Here is a 9,536-nt window from a genome sequence, read left to right on the forward strand (position 1 = left end):
TACCACCATAGGCCTTTTCTAAAATCCACCTGTAACTCCCAAGTGCCTTTTTATGCCCAATTGTGAAGAATTCAAGCTAAAAATATAGAAAACTTAGGCATGTTTTCTGCTTTTCCAGTAGTTACTGTCATGTGTATTACTGTGGAGGGAAACATAATTGATTGACAATGGAGGAACCTGCATAGGCCCAAACTAGGCCCTCTGAAAATGGGTGACAGTTGTGTGGCTTGAGCAGTCTGTGGTGTCACTAGCAGTGGAACCTAGATTTATCCCTAGTGCTTGAACTGGCATTTTGGAGCCCATTCTCTTTGGAGGGATACATTGTTCCACGTAGATGTAGCGGGGGAGGGCCTTGGTCCTGCCTCAAAATGATGTCTCATATTTTGTTGACTCTCCATGGGAAGCCTTATCCTCTCTAAGTAGTTGATGGGTGGCGGCATGGGTGGAAAGTGGGGGGAGTGGGAGAAGGGAAGGAAGAGGGGACTGGGATTGATATGTAAAATGAGAAAAGATTTTTTTAAAAAAAATAAAAAACCTAAAAGGTACCACATACCCTACTTTCCAGAACCTAAGCCCTTTACATTATAGAGAAAACAGGAACCAAAAGAGTAACTGACATCAGGTCTATTTTTTTAGCTATTCATAAACTAATGGGATGTGCTAACTAGTTTTATGTCAACTTGACACAAGCAAGAGTTATAAGATAGAAGGGATCCTTAATTGAGAAAATGCCTCTATAAGATTGGCTTTAGGTGAGCCTGTAGGGCATTTTCTTGAATAGTGATTGATGGGGGAGGGCCCAGACCATTGTGGGTGGTGCCTCCACTGGACTGGTGGTCCTGAGTTTTATAACTAAATTTTATAACTGAGTAAGCCATGGGGAGCAGAGCCTGTAAACAGTACCTCTCCATGTCTTCTGCGTCATCTCCTGCCTCCAGGTTCCTGGCCTGTTTGAGTTCCCGTCCTTCACTTATCAATAGTGACATGGAAGTTGACATCAAATAAACCCATTCCTTTCTAAGTTGCTTTGATCATAGTGCCTCATCACAGCAACGATAACCCTCACTAGGAGGACAGGGGAATACCCAGAAATATTCAGTGTTCACAGTATAGCCATACATGTCTTCAGTTACCGATATGTGAGGCAGAAGCGTCAAATGAAGAAGCATGGAAAGGTCTTCACTGGCCATTTCTGGCTTTGAAAGTAAGAATCAACAATAAAATTAGGAATGATGGCAGGCGTTAGCACTTAGACAATCCATCATAACAAGCTGTTGCTCCAGCACCTCCACACGGGCACATCAAGTTCGTTGCAGGTTTAATCAGTGATACTGCCTCAGATGCAAGTTCACATTATAACATTGCTGTTTTAGGTATCACTAATAATTACACTTTCAGTTGCGCTACAGCACCAGTAGAAAGGCAATATCAGCACGTGTAACCTGTATTCCATTTAAAATTGCTAACTAGTATTTCATTTTGGTTGAGACATTATCTTTGTTACGTTTACCAGTGATGGATGCTAAGATTGTTGTTAACTTTATCCTGTCAGCCACAGTCATTCAACAAACATGTTTCACATTTTCTATGCACATTTTGCGTGTTGTGCCAAGGTTCAATACAAGTGTATATATTATGAGTTATGAAACCATCCAGCTTTCTTCCACAGTGTTGGTTTCAGTTTCTATTTCCATCAGCCTTGCATGAGGATTATAGTGTCTGCACATTCTCACTACCAACTCATATCATCTTTTTAATACCATGATGCTATAGGGTATATAATGAATCTTCTTGTGATTGACATCATCTAACAAACAAAGACACAGAGCATATTATCATGTACATATTGAACATCTTAATATCCTTTTTACTGGAACTGCTATTCAAAGAATTTACCCATTTTGAAAATTAGTTTTAAGCACTCTTTTTTTATAGAGACAAAACCTATTTCAAAATGTAATTAATTACTATGTTTGAAAGTGTATACCTTGCACTCCTATCATTTTAATAATGTCTTTCTATTCTCTCTCTCTCTCTCCATCTTCTCTCATACATTACCTCTGGACTGCAGTTCTCCCCCAAGCCTCCCAGTCTCTTCCACCTCCCCCCACAGCTCCACTCTTCCTCCATTTCTTTTCAGAAAAGAGCAGGCCTTTCAGGGATATCAAATGAACATGGCATAATAAGTTATAGTAAGAATAAGCTTAAATACTCATATTAAGGCTGGATGAGGCAATATAATCCAGTAGGAGGAAAAGTGTCCCAGGAGAGGTGAAAGAGTCAGAGACCCCCCCCCCCCAACTCCCACTGTTGGGCATCCCACAAGAACACTAAGCTCTACAACCATAACATATATCCAGAAGATCTATCTCAGACACATACAGGCTCCCTGACTGTAATTTCCATCTCTGTGAGCCCCTATGAGCTATGATAAATTGATTCTGTGGCCTGTGTTCTTATATCCTTAACCCCTCTGGCTCCTCCAAACCTTTGTTCCAGTCTTTTGCTGGGTTTCCCAAGCTTTACTTAATGTTTGGCCATGGGTTTCTGCACCTGCTGTCATCAGTTGCTGGATGAAGCCTCTCTAATAGCAACTGGGCTAGATACTGATCTATGAATACAGCAGAGTATCATTAGGAATCATTTCATTAACTTTTTTTGGGGGGGAGGGGGTTAGTCATATTTGGTTTTTATCTTGTGTCTCTGGTTTATCCAGCCTCTGGTTCCTGACCATACACATAGTACCAGGCATGGGCTCCCTCTTATTTGAGTGGGCCTCAAGTTGGACCTGTCATTGGTTGGCAACCCCTACCACTTTTACTCCAGCACCTTCTTGAGGCAGAACAAACTGTAGGTCAAGGGTTTTGTGACTTGTTTGGTGTCCCAATCCCATCACTGGAAACCAACCAATATTTTAACTGTTGAGGTCCAATTTACGAAGTTTTGATACAGTGTTTTGGTGCTTTATCTCTGCCCTCCATCCTCTCCATTGTAATAAGTATTTTTGACCTACACTTAAGGCTAGAATCCATTTTAAATTAACATTTAATGTATCTTGAGGTAGACTAGAAATTCTTTATCTCTAGATCTATCCAGTTGTCTCTTATTCACATAGATAATGTATATTGAGAATTTTTCAAATTGATTGGTTGATCTACCACTGTAAACAAGCCACTGAACACATATACAAAGTTATTGTTCTAATGTTAGAAAATTCATTTAAATATAATATATATTTATGTATATAAATGAAAAAATATTTATAATGTGTTTATCATTATTCATATTTCTGGTATTGAAATTAGTTATGCATGTAAGACTTCATTTGTTTCTTGGAATATATTTTATATTAAGGGATCTGCCTTTCCATTTGCTAAATCTAAATCTAGAAAATGCTTGAATATTTTGCTTTTTAATGAGGATGGGTGTGCTTTGCATTTCAAAATTTAAATCAAAAACTCTCTAAAATCATGGGTTATTTGAATCAGAATAGGCTTTAAAGATTTAAGGTCACGTAATACTCATAGGAATCTTGGAAGAGTTATCTCTTGTTTAAAAATCGTACTGAATAGGAGTACTAAAGCTTTTGTTTTAATTTAAAAGCACACTCGTGGAAACATTGGTCACACTTGTCTTTCTAATGAAAACTAGTACATTACCAAGATATAGAACCTTTCAACAGATATTCTGTAGACTTAACTAAATACTTGGTTCCATTCAATAACCACATGAAAAGCAAAGTCCATGTCATTCTGTGACATATATATATATATATATATATATATATATATATATATATATGTATGTATATACATATATATATTTATATATGAGGATGTTCAACATGACTGTTGTATTTAGCTCTGTAATTAGGCCTCTGGCTAATAGTGAGGTTGGTAGGAGTACAGGAGCGGGGAAGAGAGAAACCAAAACATCCTGTCCTCTTTTCCACATTACTTTTCATGGTTTGAAAACTGCTGTGTAGTTAATTTTGATTGGAAACTTAACTGGTTTGAGAAATGCCACAATGACTATACCATACTTCTGGGTATGTCTGTGTAAATGAGCTATTCCATCGGAACAACCCTAACCATCAATTATTGCTTCAAAATTTGCATAGATTATTGGACTGTCATTGAAATGCAGAAGTTTCCTGTTTAGAACCAGTGGGTAGTGGGTGGAGACTTCTCTAGGACTATCTTTTATTGTGGCCCTTTGCAGTGTGTCTCAGTCTCCTGTGTGCCATGTTGGGAGCTCTGCTTCCTATCTGTCAGGGTGGGGCTCCTCTGGAGTGTGCACTGCACCATGGTGCCTGCCTGAGTATATAGGGACCCACTAACCTACGAAACTGAGTCATCTGAAATCATGGGAACTTTTTTTGCTCTTCTTTCAGATTTTTTACATGAAATACATGAAACAGTGACTAATACATATATAACACAAGGAAACATGGACTTTTAAAAGAACTCATTTTAGATAGAAGAATATATCTCTTAGTCACTTAGTGTTTAAAAATAGATCACCATGATTTTACCAAGTCAGTGCTCCCACAATGATGTTCTCTCCTAAGAAGTGGAAGAGAACCAGAGTACCGCTTTTCCTTTACCTACCAACACCTTTGTGACATTACCATAACCACATGTCACAACCATGCAGAAAAGCTGTTATGTGTAAAACTCCTGAAAATATACTTTCTTCACTCACCCTTTGGAGTAGTTTACTTTCCTTCCTGTTAGATACTTAATCAGCAACTAATATCTAAGACTCACCATTGTGTTAGTTTTTCTAATTATAATCTATCTTCCATGTTTTTCTGCACTAACTGCTACTTTGTTTGACCAATTAAAAATGTGGGTTTCTCAGCAGTAGACTGCTTATGAGGTTGATTGTTCAATTGTACTGTCATCTCATTTTATAAATCAACTTTTTAATTTGAGGCTATCAGATATAGTAACTGAGAGTGTGAATATATGAATAGTCTAATCAGCTTTCATTATGCGATTAAGTATACAAAGGAAATCGAGAAATGATATAATTTAGCTAGAATTCTTTCGTTTTGTGTCACAAGTTCTTTTTGATGGCTTTTGTGAAGTATTGCTTTAATTCTATTTCCAAAAACCATAAAGTAGAAGCTGTTTGTATAAAGTACATAGAAAATTGATTCACTGGTGCTGGGAATTTTCCAAGTGTCACCAATATTTCCAGTCTGTACCATATGTAATAATGGCATTGGTATTTGAGTAAGTGTTGCATTAGATGAGCTGACTTCAGTGCTAAATCAAAGGTTGGCATGAGTAAACAGTCAAGTGCTCTGATAGTATTAGAAATATAGTTTCCTGTTTAAAAAAAGCCACTGCTCAGGTGAAGGTGAGCGGACAGATCCATTTTCATTACAAACACAGGATGATTTAAGTATTGTTCTCCTAAAAGAGTATTAGTAGAAACAATGAATTCTAATGCAACTTTTAATTATCTATGAGAGAAAACTTACCATAAGCCCTATTTTATTCTTTATATCTTCAGTTTCAACACACTTGCTCCCATTAAAACTTCAGGATCTATGCCTATACGATATCTCAGTAGGCACAATTGCCTGCTGCCAAACTTGACAACTTGAGCAGATGCTTATGACCCATCATGGTAAAACAGAGCACTACATACCTCCATCTGTGATCTGACCTCACCCAAGACCCACACATGCACACACACAAATTCACATACATAAAAACAATGACAATGAAATATTTAATAATTAAAAACATTACAGAGTATCTCTGAGAACTCACTGATGTTTCTAAAGCAGGCAGAATAGAGTGGATGATCCTTCTTTGCATTCATTTTCTGTTACCTGTTCTTTATCATAAGTGTAATCTGTACTCTTTTCAATATTACAAATCATTTATTAGAATTACTGATTAAAACTACAATTATTTCTAATTGTCTGACCACTGGCTCATATTAAAACTGTTCATTGACTTTTTTATTTTTTTTATTTTATTTTTTTTCAGTTTTTTTGAGACAGGGTTTCCCTGTAGTTTCTAGAGCTCTTGTAGACCAGGCTGGCCTCGAACTCAGAGATCCACCTGCCTCTGCCTCCCGAGTGCTGGGATTAAAGGCGTGCGCCACCACCGCCCGGCTCATTGACTTTTTTAAAAAATGATTTTATGGAGCTGTACATTTTTCTCTACTCCTTTCCCCTCCCCTTCAACCCTCTCCCATGGTCTGTATGTTCCCAATTCACTCAGGAGATCTTGTCATTTTCTACTTCCCTTGTAGATTAGATCCATGTATGTCTCTCTTAGGGTCCTTGTTGTTGTCTATGTTCTCTGGGGTTGTGAATTGTAGGATGGTTTTCTTTGCTTTATGTTTAAAAGTCATTTATGAGTGAGTACATATGACATTTGTCTTTCTGGGTCTGGGTTACCTCACTCGATATGATGTTTACTAGGTCTATCCATTTGCTTGCAAATTTAAAGCTGTCATTATTTTTTTCTGCTGTGTAGTACTCCATTGTGTATATTACCACGTTTTCCTTATCCATTCTTCCGTTGAGGGGCATTGAGGTTGTTTCCGGGTTCTGACTATGAGAAACCATGCTACTATGAACATAGTTGAGAACATGTCCGTGTGGCACGATTGACTATCCTTTGGATATATATCCAAAAGTGGTATTTATGGCTCTTAAGGAATGTTGTTTCCCAATTTTCTGAGAAATTGTCATACCAATATCCAAAGGGGCTGTACCAGTTTGCACTCCCATCAGCAATTCAGGAATATTCCTTCACACCACAACCTCTCCAGCATGAGTTGTCATCAGTGATTTATATATATATAATGTATTGAGCTAATTTAGATAAGATAAGACACTTATTATTTATATGTGTGTGGGACTGACTACTTGAGATTGGACAACCTATGTAGGTTTCTTCACATATACACATGGACATACATGAGTTATTTTTAGCTCAGTTTGCCACAGAAATGAATAAGAAGCAAGTGATACCAACCAAAGTAAGATTTGGTGGAACTTATATAGGAGCAGAATGAAAAGCATATACAACACTGCTCAGGGTGTCCTGAGCCACCTTTTTTGGGTGACTTCTGTTATGGTCCTGGGTTGGGGAGTGAGGATTAGAAATGTTAGATAGGACGAACAGAGGTAAGAAAGAAGCACAAAGACACAGGATAGTACTGAGAGGGCAACTAAACAGATAAGGAATGGTGAATTTTGAGTTCTGAGTTTCCCTGTGTTTATTTTTATGCGCTTTTATACCCCAATACAAAAGTGGAGAAGAAGGCAAAATATTGCTTTAATGTGACAAAGAGGATAAACGGAACAGTTACTTGCTTCAGTACTTAAGACATCAAGCCATTAATTCTTGAGTCAAGCATTTGATGTTTGGGGCAGTGAATACACCCTAGACCAAGTATCCTGTATGTAGCCACTCCTTATGTCAAGCCTCCTATTTTAAATGAAAGAGCACAGGAGTATGCTTGAATTCTCTGACCTTTGATCAGGGTAGAGAGGATCCACCTCTATGAGCCATCTTAATGTCCCAAACTCCAAATAATCACATCCAAGTATAGTAATCCATTCAATATCAATAAGTTTCTTAACAATAATGTATATCTAACAGTTTTTAATTGAAAATATATGACAAATTATACTTCCTGTTCCACAGATGTCAGTGAATATTAATAATCAGGTGTAACTACTTTATAAAAAATTAGAGCATTTTTTTTAATTCTTTAATGTAATTTTAAATTTTATGAAATATACATCACATTTACTTGAGGAAGTGATTAAAATTTATAGAATATTTGCCTATCTGTTCATATAAAGAAAAATCTTAAATGTTTAAGAAACATGTTCATGTGAAGTGTTATTTGAGGATCTATAGCATAAATATGTGTATAGATTGAAGCTATAAAATATCCATGGTATACATGCAAATACATAGAAGAATTGAATTATTTCTGGTAAATAGTAGTTTCCAAGGTATAATCAATGATTAGGAATGATATATTGCTTGTGTAGGAATAATTTCATTTTCAGAAAAGAATTGATCTTTCATACACAGAAAGGATACCATTTTCATTCCATGTTTCACCAAATCTCAGATTTTGTTCATTTGGCTTTCTTTTCTTTTATAACATCAGTCTTTTGAGATCCTCCAGGAAAGGAAGGTAAATCACCAGTCAAAATTTAGGCCTGGATAGTCTTCTGATTAATGGAAGAGTCAGGGAATGGTCTCCAAAGGCACCTGGAACAATGCCCCTGGTTTCTTCATCTCGACACAATTGAAATTTTCATAAGCACCTGTGACTTCAAGTTCAAAAGCTTTCACAACATGTACTCAGAAGCTCTAATACTAACAAATCCCTTGTTAGTATTATGTGATTTATATTCATTTCCTGTGATTTTCTATTATGAATTTAGATATTTCCAAGTAGTAACATAGGAATTGTACGAATTCAAATCTTGTTATTTATTATTTGGGAATAACAAAATTATAGTTTAGCTTATATTGTCTAAACACCATTCTAATTACTTAGGGGCATATGAAGCTGATATTCCTATAGAAACAGATTATAACTTATATAGACATAGAATACTTGTTTTTCTGTGATAAATAATGATAAGATTCATCAATTGGAGATAAGCCTGGAGAGATAAAAGTTTATAGAATAAAAGCTGAAGCTTACAATAGAATGATACACTTAAGATGATTTGGTTAACTTCTTAAACTTATTTATGTAGGGATATGTCAATCTAAGAGTAATGTAATTTCTTCACATTATCAACCTCTCAGGATAACTTAACCTTAACATCTCCATCCATATAAAGTTTATGTTCACTGTGCAAAACTATAGTTTCAGTATTGTCAATGATTAAAGATGTAGACAATTTTACATCAAATCTTATATGTCAAAGTGAAGTCCAGCTTCCTCACAGTCTGTGATTTGAGTGTGAAATATCCCTCACAAACACAGGCATTTGAACACATGGTCCCTAGTTGTTAACAATGGGGAAGATTTGGGAACACAATTTTGCTGGTGGAAAGTGTGTCACTGTGTGCAAGCTTTAAGAGTTCATAGACTCTTTCTGCTTCCAGTTTCCCATCTATGCTTCATGTTTTCAATGGAGGATGTGAGCTACTAGCTTTCTTGTTCGAGGAGGACACTTATTGGTTCCCAGCTGCTCAGCCCCGAAATAATGACACAAAAGCTATTTTAATTAAAGCACTGCTTGGCTCATTAGCTCTAGCTTCTTATTTGCTGACACTTGCATATTAATTTTACTTGTTTCTATTAATCTGTGTATTATCACTTACCGGCTAAAGTTCTGGCATATGTCTCCAGTGAGGCTACATGGCGTCTTTCTTACTCTGCCTTCTTCCTCCCAGCATTCAGTTCAGTCCTCCCCACCTAGCTCTGCTCTGCCCCACCATACTCTGCTATAGGTTCAAAGAAGTTTTTTATTCATTAACAATAATCACAGCATACAGAGGGGAATCCCACCTCACCTCCCACTT

Source organism: Arvicola amphibius, chromosome 7, assembly GCF_903992535.2.
Source record: "Arvicola amphibius chromosome 7, mArvAmp1.2, whole genome shotgun sequence".
NCBI lineage: Eukaryota > Metazoa > Chordata > Mammalia > Rodentia > Cricetidae > Arvicola > Arvicola amphibius.